The following is a 23328-nucleotide window of genomic DNA, read 5'->3' on the forward strand; positions in this document are numbered from 1 at the left end:
TAACAGCTTATGTATAATATATATAAGTCTTATATAGAATGTCCAAATACATCAAGTATTTTCCCTTAATCAGGCCTTATGTAAGTAAGCACTGTTTTTTGGTACATAAGTCATATAATAAAGTTGTTATATTCTACCTTATGGCTTATAATAATTCCTTACGTAAGTTTTACTTTATAGGAGCTATAAACCTTACACACAACGGTATCCTTCAAATAAATATTATGACTGTACAGAATAAAAAAATTAAAAAAAAAATTTAAGTTAAACGGTTTTATTGAACACAATACCCACATGAAAAAATAATAATACTAAAAGCTAGAAAATAATTAGGTAGGTCCTAGGTAATAGTCATCACACTCCTCATCAATCTAGGGTGTTGATCAGACAATTAAATAAAAGTATTGGACGTATCAAACTTCTATTGATAGTCAAAAGTAAGACCAACTGATCCTTAATCACATTGTGCTACGCCTAACATCTTTAGAAATTTCACGCGCCCAACGCTTTTATTTAATTGTCTGATCAAGGCCCTAGATTGATGAGGAGTGTGATGAGTAGCACCTAGGACCTACCTAATTATTTTCTAGCTTTTAGTATCATTATTTTTTCATGTGGGTATTGTTTTCAATAAAACAGATTAACTTAAAAATTTTATATTGGGTTCCGTCGATTTGTAAACTTTTTTGTGTATTTTTAAGCTCGTTCGATCTAAATTTTTTTTTTTTTTAATTATTTTATTTTCAAGTTTTTAGTCTTTATTTAATTGCCTATTATTTCTCATTCTATTTAGTTCATTTAGTGACCCATTATTACAAGTACTCTTTATTGATTATTTGTTACAATCTAAGTCCTCAATACATAATCCTTCCAAAGACTTTACTCGACTCGGCGCCACGTATGCTTGTCCCTCCCTGAACTCCAAAGTATTTTGATGTCATTTCTACCGGACTGTATGTAATAAAAATAAAAAAAATAAATGAAGATATCTAAGGCCGAGCTTCTCTTCCAATTTGTGTCGTGCTCCTCTTGATTTTCCCTACAAATTGGCCTGACTGGACCTACATATTTTTTGCCGACTCCGAACGGCATATGCAAGGCAGATGAGTTTTCACTGAGAGCTTTTCATGGCAGAAATACACCCGGAGCGCTTGCCAAACACTGCCGAGGGGCGACCCCGCTTAGAAAAATTTTCTTCTAATTGAAAAACCTTATTTCTAAAATTTTGATGTTGCTTTGCCCGGGGTGTGAACCCTAGGCATACGGTGTGGTAGGCGGAGCACGCTACCATCACACCACGGTGGCCGCCACTGTATGTAATATTTGTTCGAAATATGAGCCATATCGGACCACAAATATGAGTATTTTAATACTCAGCTGAGCAGAGCTCACAGTGTATATTAACTTTGTTCGCATAACGGTAATCCGTAACGGCATAAAATAATCGAGATAGATATAGACTTCTGTATATCAAAATGATCTGGCCGAAGAAATTCATTTAGCCATGTCCGTCCGTCCGTAAACACGATAAATTGAGGAAATTTTGAGGTATCTTGATGAAATTTGGTACATAGGTTCCTGGGCGCAGATAGCTATTTGAAATGAACGCAATCGGACTACAACCACGCCGACATTTTCGATATCGAAAATTTCGAAAACGGATAACGGAAGACGGATAAAGCGATGAAACTTGGTAGGTGCGTTGACCTTATGATGCAAAATAGAAAATTAGTAAAATTTTGGAGAATGGGCGTGGCACCGCCCACTTTTAAAAGAAGTTCATTTAAAAGTTTTGCAAGGTGTAATTTCGCAGTCGTTTTTTAAAGTCAAATTTTAACAAAAAAGTTAATATCGTTACTGTATATAAGTAAATTATGTGAACACTCAACTCCAGTAATGATATGGTGCAACAAAATACAAAAATAAAAGAAAATTTCAAAATGGGCGTGGCTCCGCCCATTTCATTTAATTCGTCTAGAATACTTTTAAGGCCATAAGTCGAACAAAAATTTACCAATCCTTGCGAAATTTGGTAGGTGCTTAGATTCTATGACGGTAACTGTTTTCTGTGAAAATGACTGAAATCGGTTGAAGCCACGCCCAGTTTTTATACATAGTCGACCGTCTTCCTTTCCGCTCGGCCGTTAAGACGATAACTTGAGCAAAAATAGATATATCTTTACTAAACTTAGTTCCCGTTCTTATTTGAACTCACTTTATTTTGGTATTAAAAATGGGCGAAATCCGACTATGACCACGCCCACTTTTTCGATATCGAAAATTCCGAAAAATGAAAAAAATGCCACAATTCTATACCAAAGACGGATAAAGCGATGAAACATGGCGATTGGATTGGTTTTTTGATACAAAATATATCTTTGGAAAAAACTTTATAAAATGGGTGTGACACCTACCATATTAAGTAGAAGAAAATGAAAAAGTTCTGCAGGGCGAAATCAAACGCCCTTGGAATCTTGGCAGGAATACTGTTCGTAGTATTACATACACAAATAAATTAGCGGTACCCGACAGATGATGTTCTGGGTCACCCTGGTCCACATTTTGGTCGACATCTCGAAAACGCCATCACATATACAACTAAGGGCCATTCAATTTTAAAACCCTCATTAGCACCTTTAATTTGATACCCATATCGTGTAAACACATTCTAGAGTTACGCTTGGTCCACATTTATGGCGATATCTTGAAATGGCGTCCACCTATAGAACTATGGCCCACTCCCTTTCAAAATACTCTTTAATACCTTCCATTTGAAACCCATGTCATACAAACAGATACCAGGGTTACCTTAGGTTCATTTTGCTAAATGGTGATTTTCCCTTATTTTATCTCCAAAGCTCTCATCTGAGTATGAAATGTTCGGTTACACCCGAACTTAGCCTTCCTTATTTGTTAAACTTGATTTTCTTGGGTTTCCGAAGCACTTAGTTCTCTCGCTTGAAAATTATCTCGCCAACAGGGCCCAACTAATTTTGTTCAACAATTGCCTTTCTAAGAAGTTTAATGTAACGTCCGGGGATCCTGAGGATAGTCATTTGGGTCCATTGCTTTTTACCCTGTTCATATATGATTTACTAGAAATTATCTTAGAATTCGTATGTATGCGGATGATGTTAAACTCTGCTATGCATACCTATCCTCTGAGTTATATTTCCATCTCGTGCAGGCCGACTTGGACTCTTTTCAGTGCTGGTGTACAGCGAATTTACTATACCTAAACTGTTCTAAATGCAAGCTGATGACATTTCATCATGTGAAGTCAATTTTGACATCTTATACGTAAAATAGCACGCTCAGAGATGACGAACCCGATCCTGCAATCGATAGGTTAGGTTAGGTTAGGTGGTAGCTGCCCTGATAAGGATAGCTCACTTGGACAACACGAAGGTCCGTTGTGATACCACATACACCAAAATAACGGTGACTTAGATCTAGCTACTAAGAGAATCGTTGAGTAGCAACGATAAAGCTCCGAATGATACCGATCTCAACTTTGGATAAATCCTCGGGAGATCCAAGTGACTCGCGACCAAAGTACTTTCGAATAGTTCTGGCAAAAGCTGGGCAATCAAGCATAAAGTGATTTGGTGATTCCACCTCATCGTCATCCATACAGCTGCAGCAGGATGGAGTTTCCAGTATATTGAGACGTATCGCATGGATACTCATCGGACAGTGCCCTGTTAAAACCCCAATGACAATTGATAGGTGAGCCTTAGTGAACCCAATTATTTCAGCAGACCTCCTGCCATCCACTTTCGGCCAGAAAGATCTTGCTACCCTGCAACACGTGGTGTCCACCCAACGTTTGCTGAGCTGACTCGAGGCCCAGCTATGGAGGAGCAATCCACAGGTGGCCAGCGGAATCCCGAAATCCCTACAGCTATGTTCATCCGGTTCAGTTGTACCGATGCGGGCTAAGAGATCGGATTGACAGTTACCCGGGATATCATTATGGCCCGGGACCCAGATAATCTTAATTGTAAAATAATACGATGCAATCGCAAGCGAGGTCAGGCACTCCCAGACCACCCTCGATCGCACTGTAGTTGAGCTCAAGGCCTTGATAGCCGCTTGGCTGTCAGAGTAGATCTTAAATTCCCTAACCGTAGTTGCACTGGATAGTATTCCATCCACGGCATCCTTAATCGCAGCAACTTCCGCTTGGAATACACTGCAGTGATCAACCAACTGAAACTTGCGGCTTAAATTTAGCTCTTGACAAAAGACCCCCCACCAACCTTTCCATCCAGCTTCGACCCATACGTGAACAAGTTAACCGGTCCCATGCCCCAGATAATTCCTCTTTCCCACTCCTCCCTCGGGGGAACGACTGGGGTGAAGGTTGCATAGGGAGCGGTCATCGACATACAATAGTCCGCCCTGTCCGGGATAAACTCGAAATTAGTAAGAAGGCTAGAGTGTCCGAAGTCAGAAAGCCCATAACCCATATAACGAAGCCTGACCAACGACCGGGCCGCGGCCGCCTTTCCCGCAATATCTACTGGATGTGTTCAGCATGAAATTCAGTGCCAAGGTAGGTGTTGTTCTCAGAGCGCCACTGATACCAATCAGCGCCGTCCGTTGCACTCACACTAACATTTTGGAGGTGCTCGCCGTGTCCAGTGTTTTCCATCAGACCAGCACCCCATATAGCGGAATCGGTTTGACCACCATCTCATAAAGCCAGTGTACTACTCTTGGCGAGAGTCCCCATCCCTTTCCGATAGCCCCTCTGCAGCAGTACGAGGCAACGGCGGCCTTCCTGGCCCGATCTTCCACATTGGGTCTCCAGGACAGTTTCTTGTTCAAAACAATCCCCAAATATTTAACCCTATCAGAAAGTACCAACAATACTTCTTGTGTATCTTGTGCCCGCGGTATCCAAATTATATACAGCGAAGTGAGTCGGTTCCGAAACAATTTTAAATTTTCGCACTCCGTGCCTTAACTGGGATAATAACCGTCATCTACCACCATACAAAAATAGGCTGCTTCTTATTAGTTTGCCATCTTTGGAAAACCGAAAAATATTACTTGGGGTAATTTTTCTTCACAAGCTCATCATCGGTGAGATAGACTCCTCTTACCTTATCAGTCACATAAACTTCGATGTCCCTACAAGAACATTTATATACTATGTGCCTTTCCAGCTATCAACTTGCCAACAACATTTTGATATAAATAATCCCTTGCATAATTGGTGCTCGCACTATGTTATGATATCCATTGACTGAATGTGCGATAGGCACATTCATGGGCAAAAGAGCAGTAGTGCTTGTGGCACTGGCGTTTAAGCCCGGAGCTTCAGCTTTGTGGATTCTTCTACATGATAATCACACAGTACTGCTCTCCTCAGAAAATGGTCAAACACGAAGTTTGCACACTGGGGATATTCAACCAAAAAGACAATATACAAACAAAAAAAAAAAAAAAAACAAACGCACTTACATGCCACACTTCGCCAATACGACACACCCTACCTCACCTTACCTCAACTTACCTTTATGCCTGGCAGCCCGTTGTTGCAATGTTTGGTGGCTGCCTCTGTAACCGCCCTGCCATTGGCCTCATGGGTGTTTTTGAGACCCCGTTATCATTATTATCACTAACCTCCCATGTCACAAACCAAAGTAAAACAAAATTATTTTCCCATTATTAATTATTATTCAGGAATTCAATGCATTATACAAGCCTGTTTAGTTTTAGTCTAGCTGGCCTGAACTTAATTCATAAAATCGATTTTGATTTTAAACAAGAAAAAGCAAAATGAAAGAAAATATAAAAAAATTGACATGTTAGAACAATAATCATTCATACGTGTACACTACATAGCATCGATTAAAATATTTCCTAAGCCAACTACAAAATATAATTGTTTAAATTATCAAGAGAAAATGATTTAATAAGACCGCAAATTTTGGCAACCATCTTAAAGTAGCTTTCTCAAACATGCCCACTTCACTCACAGTTAATTAGGGCAAAGAGGATAAATATATTTATTTATTATTTATTTATCCTCTACGAATTTGGCGTTCTATAAAATTTCGAGCAATTGGAGTTGTTATATCTATATATATATCTGGAGAATTTTCCATGACACGTTGTGCCACCGCACAAAGTTTTTCGTCTAAAACTCCGCCTGCTCCTGTATCTCCAACCGAAAGATCTTTTGAACCCTCTGTATTCTGAGCAAACAATAATGTTCCTGCTAAATCTTCCGATATTGTTGCATTCGAACATTGTTGTATTTGCACAAACTTTCTTTGGAGAATATTACAAGGATGTCCATAGTTTTCATTACACGTACCCCATCCACTAATTTCCATCCATTTTAACGGTTGTATTCGCTCCTCGCAAAGTTCTATTATATGTGTAGTCGCTGTCTCTTGAAAGGATTCACTCACTTTAAGCACCGCTAAATCCATAAAACCTGTTCCTGAATTATAACTAGGATGAACTTCTTTTTCCTCCACACAGTGCTGTTGCTCTTTATCGTGCCATAAATAGGTTACAGCAGCTCTAACCAAGATACGGTTATTTTGTATATCTTGTACGCAATGTGCCACTGTAAGTACACATTTAGCACTGACTATAGAACCAACGCACTTATACGCTTATGAAATATAGCCACTGTGTGTCTGCTTCTGACTATGCTGTCAGAAACGCCCCCCATTATGCGATTTTGCGCATTTGTATAGCTTAGAATGCTGCTAAGTAGGACAATAAGCAGCAGGAAATTATTTTTTTGATTCATTTTTTTAGTCTAAAACCCGTTCTACCAATTTTAAAGAATAAACTACACCGAGGTTAATTGCGTGGGCGCTATTTATACCTAATTGAGTCGTGTAAATAAAAAATAAATTCCAGGAATTTGAAATAACAAAAATGCATCTAAATTTAAGTTGGAGGTACTAAAAGTCAATGTTGTTATACTCAGCGTGCTTTGCTCATCGAGTGTATCAACTTTGGTAACATAAGGGAACTAATCGAAATAAGTATAGACTTTCATATATAAAAATGCTGAGGATAAAAAATGAATTGATTTAGTCATGTCCGTTCATCTGTCGGTGCACACGATAGTTTGAGTAAATATTGAGAATAAAATATTGCAATTTCGTATATGGGTTCATTGGCGCTCATCTCCCATCGCCTTTAAAAATGATGGATATCGGATGGTAACCCCGCCTACTTTTTATATATATAACGTTTTGGAAAGCACATAAAACCTGATTATTGGACTGATATTAAGACTCTCGATTTTTTTAAGGGTCTGGAACCGCCCTATATCTTAGCGAAAAAGAGTTTTGTATCAATGATATTTCACTTACCAAGTTTTATCGTACGAGGAAATGGGGAGAAATTTGTTTTTAAAAGGGCGGTGCCACGTGTTATGTAGAAAAGCCTGAAAATCTGAAATGAAATGTACAATTAAAGTTGACGCTGAGTATATAATGTTCGGTTACACCCGAACTTAGACACTTTTACTTGTTTTTTGTTTGTTTTAATTAGCTGATCAAACATATTTTGCTCTATCAAAATAACAGATCAAATGTATTTATTCATACTCTAGCAAAATGGAATGACGCATTTTGCTATACTTTTTAAAAACAAATGTTTATTTATTTATATGTGGGCGAATCCAAAATAAGGTCCATCACGAACCGCAAAAGTGGCCAGACTTAATGTCTATCACTTGGGATTTAAAGTCATATATATCGTGGAAATCAAATAGTTTATTCTTTTCCCTTATCATGGACAGATAAACATAATTTAAAAGAAAGGCTTCATCGGTTTTGCAAATTTGGATAATTTACTAACAAAATATAATGTCCTTTATTATATTCGTGAGTTCTTGATTTATTTTGAACTTTTGTTCTATTTCTTCTATAAAACTAACAATTGTACATCGTTAGAAGCACAATAATTATACTATATTGAATTATCTACACATTTATCGAAGAATAAACAGAGGGAAAGTTATATACCAGCATACGTCTCCGCGTATGAAAAGGGGGTTTTGGGCCCTTAGCCCAGACTTTGAGGGCGTATTCAAAATTCCAGGTGTGCTGATTTGGTTTACTCTACTAGACCTAAAACTTGATATCAAAAGATATATTTTCAATGTCATATAGTGTAATTCATTGAGAAAAAATTGTCGCGTCCGTAACCGTACTTAAGCTTATATCCAGAGATTTAAAAATATATATCAGATTATGAAAAATTACGGACGTTGGCTCTTTATTTCTCATTTAAGGTATGTAAAATCTCCCCTTCTGCTTCTTTAAGTTTTGCATACTTTCACAAGCTTTAAAAAATTACTTCTATATATTGTATATATGTATTTACATTTTTAAGGTACCCACAATTGTTGCTTCAAATATTGTAATATCCGCTCAGACCGCTGCTCATGTTCTCCTTTATGCACGTTGAAATGCGTGCGTATGGCGCGTCCATTACCGAGGACTTGCCCATATGTATTTGCAAAGTGTGTTATTAAGTTGACACGTGTACAGTGAATGTAGTTTTAATGAAAAGTACAATGGCTACACTTAATTAGATTTATCTGTTTTGAGACGTGTAAATAAAAAATAAGACTTCTGGAATTTGAAATATACTCAGCGTGCTTTGCACACAGAGCGTATTAACTTTAGTAGCGTAACGCATAAACGAATCGAAATAAATATAGACTTCATTATATCAAAATGCTGAGGATGAAAAAAGGAATTGATTTAGTCATCGCCGTCTATCCGTCCCTTCATCTGTCGGTGCACACGAAAATTTGAGTAAATATTGAGAATAAAATATTGCAATTTGGTATATGGGTTCCTTGGCGCTCATCTCCCATCACTATTAAAAATGAGGGAAATCGGATGGTAACTATGCCCATTTTTTATATATATAACATTTTGGAAAACACATAAAACCTGATTATTGGATTAATATTAAGACTCTTGATTGTTCTTGAAAATGGTCGTGGCACCGTCCACTTGTGATAAAATAAATTTTACAAATATTATTGATCATAAATCAAAAACGATTAAACCTTTCATAACAAAATTCGACAGAGAAATTGCCCTACTCCAAAGAATGCTTCGAAGAAAAATTAACGAAATCAGTGTAGGACGACGCCCATATTTATATATAAGGTTTTTAAAAGGGTCGTGGACGAATAAAATAAGCTATATTTTTGCAAAAAAGAGCTTTATATCAATGGTGTTTCGTTTTCCAAGTGAAATTATAACAACAAAAAGGAAAAAAATTTTAATTTTTGACAATTTTTATTGTTATATCGGCCTACTGATTTGTAAGATCGCGGGTTCGAAACGAGCTCAAGGCCTAACAATAATTTTTTATTATTATTTTTAAATTAGAATAGAAGAAAGAAAAAATGTAGACAACTGCCAAAGCTTGTTGTATAGATCCATTTCGGGAATTGCTAAATTCCTTCATCGGCAACGTTTAGGCCCCGCTGCTATAATCATTCAGCCATCACGGCGGTTTTTTGTTTGTCTTCATTATTGTTAGGCCTTGAGCTCGATTCGAACCCGCGATCTTACAAATCAGTAGGCCGATATAACAACAAAAATTGTTAATACATCCCAGAGAACGGGGAAAAAAGTGTCAATAAAATATGACACTATGGCAGCATTGCCGTCAAACAAGTCCAATTTTCACATCCATTCTGCAACAGATGTCGCAGTGTTGTGAATATCAATTGGCACGAACCAGAATAGAAGTAGGATTAATGAATACAAACAAAAAACCGCTGTGATGGCTGAATGGTTATAGCAGCGGGGCCTAAACGTTGCCGATGAAGGAATTTAGCAGTTCCCGAAATGGATCTATACAACGAGCTTTGGCATTTGTCTACATTTTTTCTTTCTTCTATTCTAATTTAAAAATTTTTTCAATTAAGAAAAAATTTATCATAACAATAATAATGATAAAAAATTATTGTTAGGCCTTGAGCTCGATTCGAACCCGCGATTTTATTTTTGGAAATGGGCGTGGCACCGCCCCTTTTATGACCAAACAATTTTTTATGTTTCGGTAGCCATAACTCGAAGAAAAATTAAAGGATCGTATTAAATTTAGGTTCACATATTTTCCTTATACATAGGAAGAAATATTTCTACGAAAAATGTGCGGGATCGGTTAAAACCCACGCCTTATTTGATATAAAAGATATTTAAAAGGACCGTAGACTAGAACAATAGCGAAAAATTGTTTTGTGTCAATGATATTTCACTTACCGAGTTTTATTCTAAGAGGAAATTCGGAGATATTATTTTTTAATGGGCGATGCCACGCTCCGATTCCGAACAAGCGTTAGGCAACATTTGTAGAGCCTCAAAAAAAAGATAAGTCCATCGTAACAAAATTCGAAAAAGCTATTTATCTGAAATGAACTGTACATTATAAACTCACGCTGAGTATACAATATTCGGTTACACACAAACTTAGAGAGCATTACTTGTTTTTTGTTTGTTTTAGTTAGCTGAACAAACATATTTTGCTCTATCAAAAGAAGAAATGAAACGTATTTATTGATATTCTGGCGAAATGAAATAACGCATTTTGCTATACGTTTTCAAAACAATATTTCTTTGCAATTGCTTGTTATTTATATGTGGGCAAATCCTAAATAAGGTCCATCACGTACTGAACATCAAAAGTGGTCAGACTTTCTTCCATCACTTGGGATTAAAGGTCTCATATGTGTATGATGTGGAAATCAAATAGTTTGTGGGATACCTACCTGTTAATTTTCTACTTTAACAATTATTCGATTTAAAAGAAAATTTCAATTCATTTGTTGTCATTGAGGAAAATTTTTTCAGTTGTTAGAAGAAAATTATTTTGGAGAACATAACATCAATTAAATAATAAATAACTTTTTTTTTTAAATAAAAATAAAATTGTATAACTGGCCCACCTATTTCTTCTAAAGCTCGTAGACTATCTCCTGAGAAACTACAAATTGTTAAGCGTGAGTTCGATACTATGTTAAAGCAAGGCATATGTAGGCCATCAAAACCTAATGGAGAATGGCGACTTTGTGGAGATTATGGGCGGTTAAATTCCAGATCGTTATCCCGTTCCCCATATACATACATGAATTTGGTTTTCTTCTTCATGGCGCAAAAGTTCTCAGCAAGGCTGATTTAGTTATGGCTTATTACCAAATTCCGGTTGCGAGTTCTGATGTTGAAAAGACAGCTATAATTACTCCAATAGGATTGTTTGAGTTTCCTCGTATGACGTTCGGTTTGTTGTTATGGTCCACTTGGGAGCTTCACCCTTTGAAAGTACTAGTTGGCTAGTGATAGGTGAAAAGGTCAGGATTCACCTCACTCATGTCTGCCTGGGGTGCTTAAAACGATTTTTTTCTTTCATACTAGTGGCATCGCCAAAAATTCCAATAACATTGACGATTTTTTCAATATCACGTGGCTCAATTGTGTAGGTGGCTCATCTCATCAGCTGACTTGGGTTTCTGTCATTGTGCTGGCATAGAGATTGTCAAAAGGAGATGGCCACCGCGAAATTTAACCAACACATTGGGAATTATTTACTGCCGTGGGGGTCAAATTTTATCTAATTTAGCGCATAATTTCCCACAACACACAAGAGTTGCAAGTTGTACGCATTCCCTACATTCTTTCCGCCAAACATCAGCACGAAGATGCTGACAGTCTGAACACGGTATGTGTTAACGCTGTAGAGATGAGCCAACTAGATTGTCACCACATAAAATAATGGCGACCACAGTAGATGAAGCGATATAACTGCGACTTTCAAATTATGCAGTCACTAAAATGTAATGGATTTTTTTTTGCTTTAACGCCATGACGGCCCGGTGGCCATTTTGCGAAGATCATTAAGAAATTTTTTTTCAAGCGTGGTGGTCGGACAGACCTGCAAGTGTGGCGGCAGTCGAGAAAATTCGCTGATAAAACCAGCGTGTGCTGCAATTTTGTGCTTGGGTTTTCCCTAATATTGCCGATATAAAAGGAGACTTTTAGCTTGCTTTTAATATTCCACAACAAGAATTGATGCATTTTTACAAAACCCAAAAAATATGCACGCTAGAGAAAAACGTGTGGTTTAGCCTTAAGGAAGAAAAAAAGGTATAGTGCGATGATGGTGCTGCAAATAAAATACAATCAGAATTGAAAGGAGTTTGTCTACAACTAAATAACTACAAGTGTAGCTGAAGCTAATCCTTTAATGGTGAAAAATGTATACCACCAGTAGAAGGGGGTGCAAGATCGTTGGGAAAAAGGGCAATAACGTGAAAATAAAACATCGTGCTATTGGGCCGTACTAAACCTGCCACAGCCAAGATAATTCACTCCAGACTCCACAGCTGTAGTGTTATGCATCCAAACTCTTATTTTACACAAACCTTCGTACAAACTGGCGTCATAGCTGCATTGAAATACAAAATACAGTAAACACGTACTGCAATACCATTTGTTAATCACAAACTACAAATTTTAGGAATGCTTATTATCTCTGGAGCACATAAAATACGCTGGTCGTTTGCACGCTCATAGTGTTAAAAATATAAATCATACATATTGCTCCGGAAAGTGCATACAATTTTATTTTGATATCATCAAAAGGAAACCCCAGAAAATGGTCGGGATGTGGTAGAACGTAAAAAGCGCTTTTGGCATCCATCGGCAATGCGAATTTTAACCATAAATTGTAAAGATAAAACGACCTGCGATAGGTTGGCTATGCGGTACGCTGCCGCTGCGGAGAATATTCGGGCGCCAAAACCGCGCGCTATCACCACTATCAGCGTTATCCCCACTATCACACTAACGCGCCACAACCACCACCAACCACCACCAATACGGCAAGACCGAGCGCAACAACCACCAACAGTACCAAGACAGCGCGCCAAGACCGCGCGCAACAACCACCAACAGTAACAACACAGCGCGCCACAACCACCAACAGTACCAACACCGCGCGCCACAACCACCAACAGTGACAACTTCACCAGCAACAACAACATCACCAGTAACCACGCCGGCAGAGGCCCACGGTACGAACTCTTGCTGGCTATATAAGTGCCAGCCACCGGGTGAGTCGCCGCCAAGTAGTAAGTAGCATACACAGTAGAGACTTGACACAAGTAAATATGTATATATTTTTAAATTAAAATAAACCGAAAAAGGAAGTTAGGAGTAGACCAATAGGTTGTATAAGTGTACCTAAGCATTTAAATAAAATTGTTTTATTGTTTGAATTTTTGTATTTAAGGCGGGTTTTTTTTCCTTTTTCGAATTTATTTGCACATATGTAAAGATAGTACATACATATAAGTTTGATGCACATTGGCGCGCGTGGATTCATTCAGTACACTACAGCCTAGCTCCACTGGAGCTCAGTTGCAGTTGATTTTAGTATTTAGATGCAATTTTTTTTTGCATTATCCTACTTATTAGGATAGATAAAAATTTGAAATTCTTTTTTTCTCAAGGCATAAGCCTTCGATAAATAATACCGATCTGTATAAATTTAGATGAAATTAGTAAAAAAAACAATACTTCCAAGTAAAACTGCGAGGTTATCGTAAACATTGTTTTCCAACATTAGATTTTTCGGTAATGGTTTCGAGATGGTTTTGAAAGTTTTTTCTGAACTTTTAATGAAGTTTCTTTTTTGAACACTTTCGAACTTTTAACGAAAATAAGTGAAGGGAGATAATAACATAAAAACATTTGTTATTAATTTGCGATGCTATTTGCGTGCTCGCTGCTTTAAAAAATTCAAAAATTTTTTTATTCAATTTAATGAACTCATGTTAGATTTTTGAAATAACCCCATTTAAAATATACATAAATGTATGTATATGCAAAATCGTAGAAAGGAAAATACATAAAATTATATGAACTTCATTTAATTTTTTTTATGCATAAAATTTGTTCTTTACATACTACGTACGTATATGACGCCTAGGGCGTATCCGTTTAAATATACTTAGATTGTAAGGAAGCGCACTTTTGAAGGCGTGAACTATTGCCATTGACGGCCAACAAGCATTGAACTTTTTTCACCATCTGTTCATGATTGTCGAAACGTTAATATTTACGGCAAACCCAATTTGAAAATTTCGGATTATTAAATTTAAAATCAAATGAATAAAATTAAGGATTTGTATCAAATGCATAATCATGATAAATACATTGACTATATATGGGTATTCCATCCCATTTCGACCAATTTTGAACCCGACCCTTTTAGAATTGGCTGAAAGTTTTTCTTCTTTTTCTAGCTTACGAAAGACGTTTTTCAGAATTTTTTCAAATTTTTTCATCCAACTCAAAAAAAGTTATGAATTTAAAAAAAAACACCGTTTTTGTTTTCAAAATGCTATAACTTTTTCAAAAATTGACCGTTTGGGATCTTTTTTTTTTTTTAAATTTATTTTTAAATGTACTTTTCGGAAAAAATACAAAAAAAAAATTTAAAGTTTTTTTTTTAATTTTTCAGTTTTTCGAGATTTTTCGAATTTCGCCATTTCACCAGGATTAATGACTGACACAGTAAACGAGTCATTTTAATCGTAGATTACCATAATATATAAAGAAAATAATACTTAAAAATCATTTTCTTACATTTTTTTGTTATATAAATAAAATTGATAAAAAAAAAAGATCCCAAACGGTCAATTTTTGAAAAAGTTATAGCATTTTGAAAACAAAAACGGTGTTTTTTTTTTAAATCCATAACTTTTTTTGAGTTAGATGAAAAAATTTGAAAAAATTCTGAAAAACGTCTTTCGTAAGCTAGAAAAAGAAGAAAAACTTTCAGCCAATTCTAAGGGGGTCGGGTTCAAAATTGGTCGAAATGGGATGGAATACCCCATATGTATATTTAGGTTTAAGAGACTATACATGCCAATCTGTATGTTATATACACATATTAATTAAGTGTCCAACCTTTTCATTTGTCCTTATCGAAAATTATTACACTTATACATATATAGATTACTAACAGACCCGGCAAACGTTGCTCTGCCCTAAATTTGGCCTATCTGCATACATTTTAAAAAGCTTTTTCCGTCTAGCTGTGCTCTACCCCTCTAGACTTTTTCCTACCCTTTTTACTCACTCCTCCCTCCGTCTTTTTCGCTTCATCTCCATCTTCGTCTCATTCTATCACTTTCTCAGTCTCCCTCTCTCTTTTCTCTTCTCTCAAGTTTTTCTCCTTCTTCTTCATCTCTTATTGCCAGTCCCAGAGGGTGGTATGTATTTTGTTCCAGTCCCACAGCGAGTCTCAGTCCTGGTCCTAATCCCAGTCCCAGTCCGTCTCTGGTATACTTCCCGGAAAAAAGCATCGTAAATACTAATATAGGCAAATGTATATACGAAATTTCAGGCAAATCGAATAGGACGTATGTAAATAGGTATGTGGGTATTATTAATTCTTGTCTTTATTTCGGCTTCGCATATTTTTCACTTTTGCCATGTGGATGCGACTAAATCGAATATCACAATGATCTTTAGAGCTCTCAGCAACAGCTTTCATTTGATTTCCATAATACACACACATTCTAGAGGTATCCGGGTCCATGTCATGGCATATATCTCGAGACCCTAGTCACTCAGCGGTGTAAAACTTACTGTGTATTATAGCACACATCAGCAGCTTCAATTTGATACCAATAATATTTAAACACATTCTAGGTGTATCCGGGTCCATGTTTTGGCCTATATCTCGAGACCGTAGTCACCCAGCGGTGTAAAACTTACTCTGTACTAAAGCATACATCAACAGCTTCAATTTGATACCCATAATGTAAAAACACATTCTAGGTGTATCCGGGTCCACGTTTTGGGCTATATCTCGAGACCCAAGCCTCCCAGTTGTATGAAAATTATCCTGTACTATATCACTCATCAACAGCTTTCATTTGATATCCATATTGTATAAACACATTCTAGGGGTACCCGGGTCCACGTTTTAGCCTATATCTCGAGACCCAGTCACACAGGAGTATGAAAATTATCCTGTACTATAGCACTCATCAACAGTTTTCATTTGATATCCATATTGTATAAACACATTGCAGGGGTACCCGGGTCCACGTTTTGGCCTATATCTGGAGACCCTAGCCTCCCAGTTGTATGAAAATTATCCTGTACTATAGCACTCATCAACAGCTTTCATTTGATATCCATATTGTATAAACACATTCTAGGGGTACCCGGTCCACGTTTTGGCCTATATATCGAGACCCTAGTCACCCAGGGGTATGAAAATTATCCTCTACTATAGCACTCATCAACAGTTTTCATTTGATATCCATATTGTATAAACACATTCTAGGGGTACCCGGGTCAACGTTTTGGGCTATATCTCGAGACCATAGCCTCCCAGTTGTATGAAAATTATCCTGTACTATAGCACTCATCAACAGCTTTCATTTGATATCCATATTGTATAAACACATTCTAGGGGTACCCGGGTCCACGTTTTGATCTCAAGACACTAGACACGTAGCGAAAAAAAGGTAGACGTTGGCCGATTCTCAGACCTACCAAATATGCTCACAAAATTTCATGAGAATCGGGACAGCCGTTTCGGAGGAGTTCAGCCTCTAAAATCGTGACAGAAGAATTTTATATATTAGATAAGAGCTTCTTTAATTTTCAACTTCGCAAGTAAACATACTACATATTTTAGATAATTAATTTAGAAAAGTTCAGTCTGTACCTTTCCGATGGTATGAGGCCCATTCTGAACTGCATACAAGCTTTTAATACAGTTTTTATTATATAACTTTCTTAGGTGATATACACAATACGTATAAAAGGATCAAATGAAATAATTAAACACATTGAAAACATGCATATAATTTTTTTTTTGTCCAGATGCAGGTCAAATGTATTGAACATTCTCGAGAATACTGTAGAAGTTTGATAACAATTGAAATTGTTCGAAAGCATAGTAGGTTTATCGCTAAATCTGCGAAAACAAAAAGCTGTTTCTTATTAAGAGCTTAGAATTCTTCTTTAACTTTTTCCTTTTACAAAAAATTAGTATGTAGAAAGATAAGAATTGCTTCCATGGACTGTAGGGTTATATTAAGTAAAACAAAACAAACAAAAAAGTTATCATTTGTGTTTTTTTTTGATGTCTGGATTCATTTAGAAGGCCCATAAGGTAATCAGGTAAGGGGCACCGAAATATAGGTGCGTTCCTGGCCATGGTTTTTGAGGGTGGGGCCGAGCACCGGGCGACGCAACAACACCCGCGGCGCCCCCTATGTATTCCGCCCTTTTCTTCTTTTTCTCCCCTTTTCAGCTTTTTTTGTTATTTGGTTTTCAGCAATAGTAACCGTTCATTTCCGGTTCGTTAGTTTTTCTTTTTTGCGGTTAGATTTTTCTTTATTTTATTTAGAATTGAGTTTAACGGTCTTCCGTGACATCCTGTTCAACCGGATGTTGTTTTAAAGTAATTTGCAGCGTTTTGAATGAGTTCTGACAGTTTGTATTGAATAGGCATGATAGGAATTTTTCTGTTTATGGCGCACGACAGCAGGGTTGGCAAGAACCCCGCCCAGCCGACATGACTAGCCACAGTGCACCCCTAGATCATGCCGACTGCCTTCCTTGCTGCTCCACTGTAGATGAGTTATCATACCATTGTGTAACGCTGCGCAAACTTTCCAAAGCTTCATCAATCAAGTTATTCGCGGACTAGATTTCTGTTATGCGTATATAGACGATATTCTGATTGCATAGAAGAATACAGACGACCATGTCAAGCATATTAAATCTCTATTTGAACGGTTTCGAGAGTTATAATAAATACTTCGAAATCCATTTTTGCGGTACCCGAAGTTCAATTTCTTGAATACTTGGTTACAATCAATGGCTTGCAACCCTTACCTTCTCGAGTTGAGGCTATAAAAACTTACAAAACACCTGAAACAACTACAGACTTGCGACGATTTTTGGGGATGTTAAACTTTTATCGCCGTTTCATTCCCCAAGCCGCACAGTATCAATCAAAATTACATACACTATATAGTGGAAACAAAAAGGGTGATAATAAGAAAATTCATTGGTCCCCGGAACTTACTGAAGCTATTCAAAACTGTAAAGAGCAGTTATCTGGTGCAACACTTTTAGCATATCCCTCACTTAATACGCCATCATCTGGGTTGACGCATCTGATACTGGAATGGGCGGTGTTTTACAACAACAAATACATGGTAATTGGAAGCCTAACGCTTTTTACTCTAAGAAGTTAATTAGTATGCAAAAGAGATACAGCGCTTATGATCGTGAGCTTTTAGTAGCATAGTCGGCTTTAAAACACTTTCAATATTTTTTAGAGGGTAGAAAATTCGCTATATACACAGACCATAAGCCCCTTATATACGCATTTTTACAAAAGCCCGAAAAGGCATCACCGAGGCAGTTAAGGCATTTATATTACATTGGTCAGCATACCGTCGATTTTCGCCACGTTTCCGGAAAAGAAAATGTTGTAGCCGACGCCTTATCTAGAGTGGATGCAATAGCAATGCCATCGCCGTTAGATTATAAAGCGTTAGCTCTGGCACAAGAATCGAATTCAGAATTGAACAATTTTTTAAGTTCAGCGGAATCTTGCCTTGAGTTAAGAAAAATGAAAATTCCAGAAGTTAAGGTTGAAATCTTTTGTGATGTCTCTACAAAAAACATACGTCCGTATATTACACGAACATTTCGAAAACCTCTCTTCGAAAGTATGCATGGACATTCTCATCCCGGAGTGCGAGCGTCAGTAAATTTACTCCGAAATCATTTTGTTTGGCCATAAATTTCCAAAGATGTAGCTAAATGAAATAAATCGTGATTGCTTGTCAAAAATTTTAAGTTAATCGCCACGTAAGAAGTCCTCTTGGCAATTTCACACCCTCATTAGAACGTTTCAAATATGTCAGTATAGATATTGTTGGTCCGTTGCCATTATGTAAACAATATAGATACATCGTTACGTGCATAGACAGATTTACACGTTGGACTGAAGCAATACCGCTGGAAGACATTACTGCTGACTCTGTCGCTTATGCGTTTTTTCTGGGTGGGGTTTTCGTTATGGTGTACCAGCTCATATTATTACTGATCAAGGACGATAATTTGAGTCTTTACTTTTTCGAGAATTATCTAAAATGATTGGAATAAGAATAACGCATACAACTCCATATCATCCACAGAATAATGGCCAAATTGAGAGATGGCATCGTACTTTTAAAGCTGCATTAAAATCCCAAAAATCGAATAACTGGGTTAATACACTCCATATTGTCATGATGGGTTGGCATGCAAATATTATACAGGATATTGATTTTTCCCCAGCCTAAATGGCATATGGAACAAATCTATGACTTCCTGGAGAAATATTTGATAACAAAAAGGAAAACAAATACTCTACACAATGGGTGAAAGAATTTTCTGAAAACATGAATTTTTTAAAAGCCAGCAGTTCACTGCGACATGGAAAGAAAAACATATTTGTACATCCAGAATTAGATACCTGCTCTCATGTATTTAAAAGGTGTGACGCAGTTACAAAACCTTTACAGCAACCATACGATGGTCCATTCAGAGTAATTTCTATAACCAATAAAATTTTCAAGATTCAAGTATACGGATAAAGTAAAGTAATTTCAATAGACCCTTTGAAGCCAGCTTTTCTTTTGGATAATCAAGAAAATGTTGAGGAAGATTTTATACGTTATATTCCTTGAAGAGTTACTTTTAAAATAAATTAGTTATGTAGATATCGTTATCACTAGAAAGAGGGGAACTGAGGCATACCTACCTGTTAATTTTCTACTTTAACAATTTTTTGATAAAAAAAAAAAATTCAATTCATTTTTTGTCATTGAGGAAAATTTTTTCAGTTGTTAGAAGAAAATTATTTTGGAGAACGGAACATAAATTAAATAATAAAGAACGTTTTTTTTTAAATAAAAATAAAATTGTGTAATAATTCTACTTTACAAGTTTATTATTTCCCCTCATGCTGGACAGAGAAAAAAAATTTCAAAGAAAGGCTTCTTCGGTTTAGCAAATTTGGATAATTTACTAGCAAAATATAATGTCTTTTATTATATTCGTGATTTCTTGATTTATTTTGTACTTTTGTTCTATTTCTTCTATAAAACTAACAATTGTACGTCGTTAGAAGCACAAGAAATTCAAAATTAAGGTTATATCCAGCGTTTTAAAAAGATATATCAGATTTCGAAAAATTACGGCCATTGGGTTTTTATTTCACCTTCTGTCTCTCATAAAAAAAATTACTTCTTGTCGCGTCCGAACCTCATCATATATGGCCATTGGCCATATATATGTACTTACATTTTTGAGGTACCCACAATTGTTGCTTAAAATATTGTAATATCCACTCAGTCCGTTGCTCATGGCCTCTTTTATGCACGTTGAAATGCGTGCGAATGATGAGTCCATTACCAAGGACTTGCCCATATGTATTTGCAAAGTGTGTTATTAAGTTGACACATGTACAGTGAATGTAGTTTTAATGAAAAGTACAATGGCTACACTTAATTAGATTTATCTGTTTTGAGACGTGTAAATAAAAAATAAAATTTCCGGAATTTTAAATATACTCAGCGTGCTTTGCACACAGAGCGCATTAACTTTGGTAGCGTAACGCATAAACGACTCGATATAAGTATAGACTTCCATATATCAAAATGCTGAAGATAAAAAAAGGAATCGACTTAGTCATGTCCGTTCATCCGTCCGTCTCCCTCTCGGTGCACACAACAACTTGAGTAAATATTGAGAATAAAATATTGCAATTTCGGTTATGGGTTCCTTGGCGCTCATCTCCCATCGCTATTAAAAATGAGCGAAATCGGATGTTAACCATGCCCACTTTTTACATATATAACATTTTGGAAAACACATAAAACCTGATTATTGGATTAATATTAAGACTCTTGATTTTTTGTGAAAATGGTCGTGGCACCGCCCACTTGTAATAAAATAAATTTTACAAATATTATTGATCATAAATCAAAAACCGTTGAGCCTATCATAAAAAAGAAAACTCGACAGACGGATTGCCCTACTGTAAAGAATGCTTCGAAGAAAAATTTACGAATTCGGTGAGGGACCACGCCTTTTTTTATATAAAATGTTTTTAAAAGGGTCGTGGACGAATAAAATAAGCTATATCTTTGCAAAAAAGCTTTATATGAATGGTGTTTCGTTTTCCAAATGAAATTATAACAACAAAAATTTAAAAATTTTAGTTTTTGAAAATTAGCGTGACATCGCCCCTTTTATGACCAAACAATTTTCTAAGTTTCGGTAGCCATAACTCGAAGAAAAATTAAAGGATCGTATTAAGATTAGGTTCACATATTTTCCTTATACATAGCAGGATATATTTCTTGGAAAAATATGCGGGATTGGTTAAAAGCCACGCCCAATTTTATATAAAATATATTTAAAAGGGCCGTAGACTTGAATAATAAGCTACATCTTAACAAAAAATAGCTTTGGATCATTTACCGAGTTTTATTCTAAGAGGAAATTCGGAGATATTTTTTTTAATGGGCAATGCCACGCACCGATTCAGACCAAGCATTAGGCAACATTTCTAGAGCCTCAAAAAAAGATAAATCCATCGTAGCAAATTTCGAAAAAGTAATTTATCTGAAATGAACTGTACATTTCAAACTCATGCTGAGTGTATAATATTCGGTTACTCCCAAACTTAGACCCCCTTACTTGCTTTTTGTTTGTTTTAATTAGCTGAACAAACATATTTTGCTCTATCAAAATAAAAAATCAAATGTCTTTATTGATATTCTAGCGAAATGAAATGACGCATTTTGCTATACTTTTTCAAAATAAAATTTCGTTGCAAATGTTTGTTTATTTATACGTGGACGAATCCCAAATAAGGTCGATCACGAACCGAAAATCAAATTTGGTCGGACTTTATTTCTATCAGGTTATTTCTATCACTTGGGATTTAAGGTCAAAAAATATGTGTATGATGTCGAAATCAAATAGTTTATTCCTTCCCCTTATCCTGCACAGAGAAACATAATTTCAAAGAAAGGCTTCATCGGTTTTGCAAATTTGGATGTTTTACCTACAACCTATACGTAAGCATTCGGTGAAATTTTAAGCCTCTAGCTGTCAAAATGGTGCAGTAATTGCGAAAGGCTTCTTACCTGAAAATCGGTTGTGGGGGATATATGCTATATATACGACCGATCTCATCCATTTTCTCAGAAAACAATATGTGCAATAGACGAAGGCAGATGGTGAAATTTGAAGCTGCAATCAGATAAATTGGGGAAGATATGACAAAAATCCTCTTGTTCTGAAAAATCGTTTTTTTCGAGGATATATGCTATAGTGGTCCGATCCGGTCGGTTCCAGCAAATGTCTAATCGGACACCTAAATACACCCGCTCACCAATTTTTTCAAGATATCTCAAAAATTGAGGGACTAGTTTGCATACAAACAGACAGACGGACAGACGGACATGGCTAAATTAACTCAGATCCCCTGATAATTTGTGTATATTTCTGGGTTTATCTATTTTCTTATAATGACTTACAATTTTGAGATTCGTGACGAGGTTCATATACCATTTCATTTTCATAAAAGGTATAAAAAAATATAGAAACTTTAGTATAATGAATTTAATTTAAGAATTAATGGATCACGACATTTAGGTCTTTTTGTTTGCCGCCAAAAGTACAACTCGACTCGCTCGCTTCATGTTCGTCCCTCTTCGCTGCCACCAGCTAGTTTGGTTCCATACTAACTGACAGAAGGATAAGAGTATATCTATATTGGGTCCCAGGGCATAAGGTAATAAGGCATGGGAATAAAAAAGCGGATGCTTTATATAAAAGAGTCGCATCAAAACCTAACCATTCAAGTCAATGTAATGTTGAGTCTTTTCCACCATTTAATTTTACCGTTCTGGTTTTTACATTAACAAAAAAGTAATATGAATATAAATGGAACTATTTCAAAATCTTTAAAACAAAACTATTTCGGGGGAGTACTGGTGCCTACCTTGTTATCATATCCTGGATATCATTCCTTCTAATTATTACTGTGCGGTTATTTCCGCAACTGCGAACATTTCGCGATTTGTTGGGACTATTCCAAGATTATATTCTGGAGGGTCTGTTTTCAAGATCATATATTGGTATATCGTAATAGTTTTATGTTGTATTTTCTTCGTGCGGACTGGTCCGCGGGTATTGGCTAGTTTTACGAATA

General features: G+C 36.3%; 1 long non-coding RNA gene across 1 annotated transcript in view; it reads right to left on the reverse strand.

The window, feature by feature from the left end:
* LOC137253842 (uncharacterized) overlaps positions 1-23328 on the reverse strand; it is a 297293-nt gene that overhangs the window by 23665 nt on the left and 250300 nt on the right. Inside the window, exon 2 of the long non-coding RNA XR_010953899.1 lies at positions 7353-7434. This is a non-coding gene — a long non-coding RNA (uncharacterized lncRNA). The remainder of the gene's footprint in view (positions 1-7352; positions 7435-23328) is intronic.

The sequence above is a fragment of the Eurosta solidaginis genome, chromosome 5 (genome assembly GCF_040869045.1).
Source record: "Eurosta solidaginis isolate ZX-2024a chromosome 5, ASM4086904v1, whole genome shotgun sequence".
In the NCBI taxonomy this organism is placed as follows: domain Eukaryota; kingdom Metazoa; phylum Arthropoda; class Insecta; order Diptera; family Tephritidae; genus Eurosta; species Eurosta solidaginis.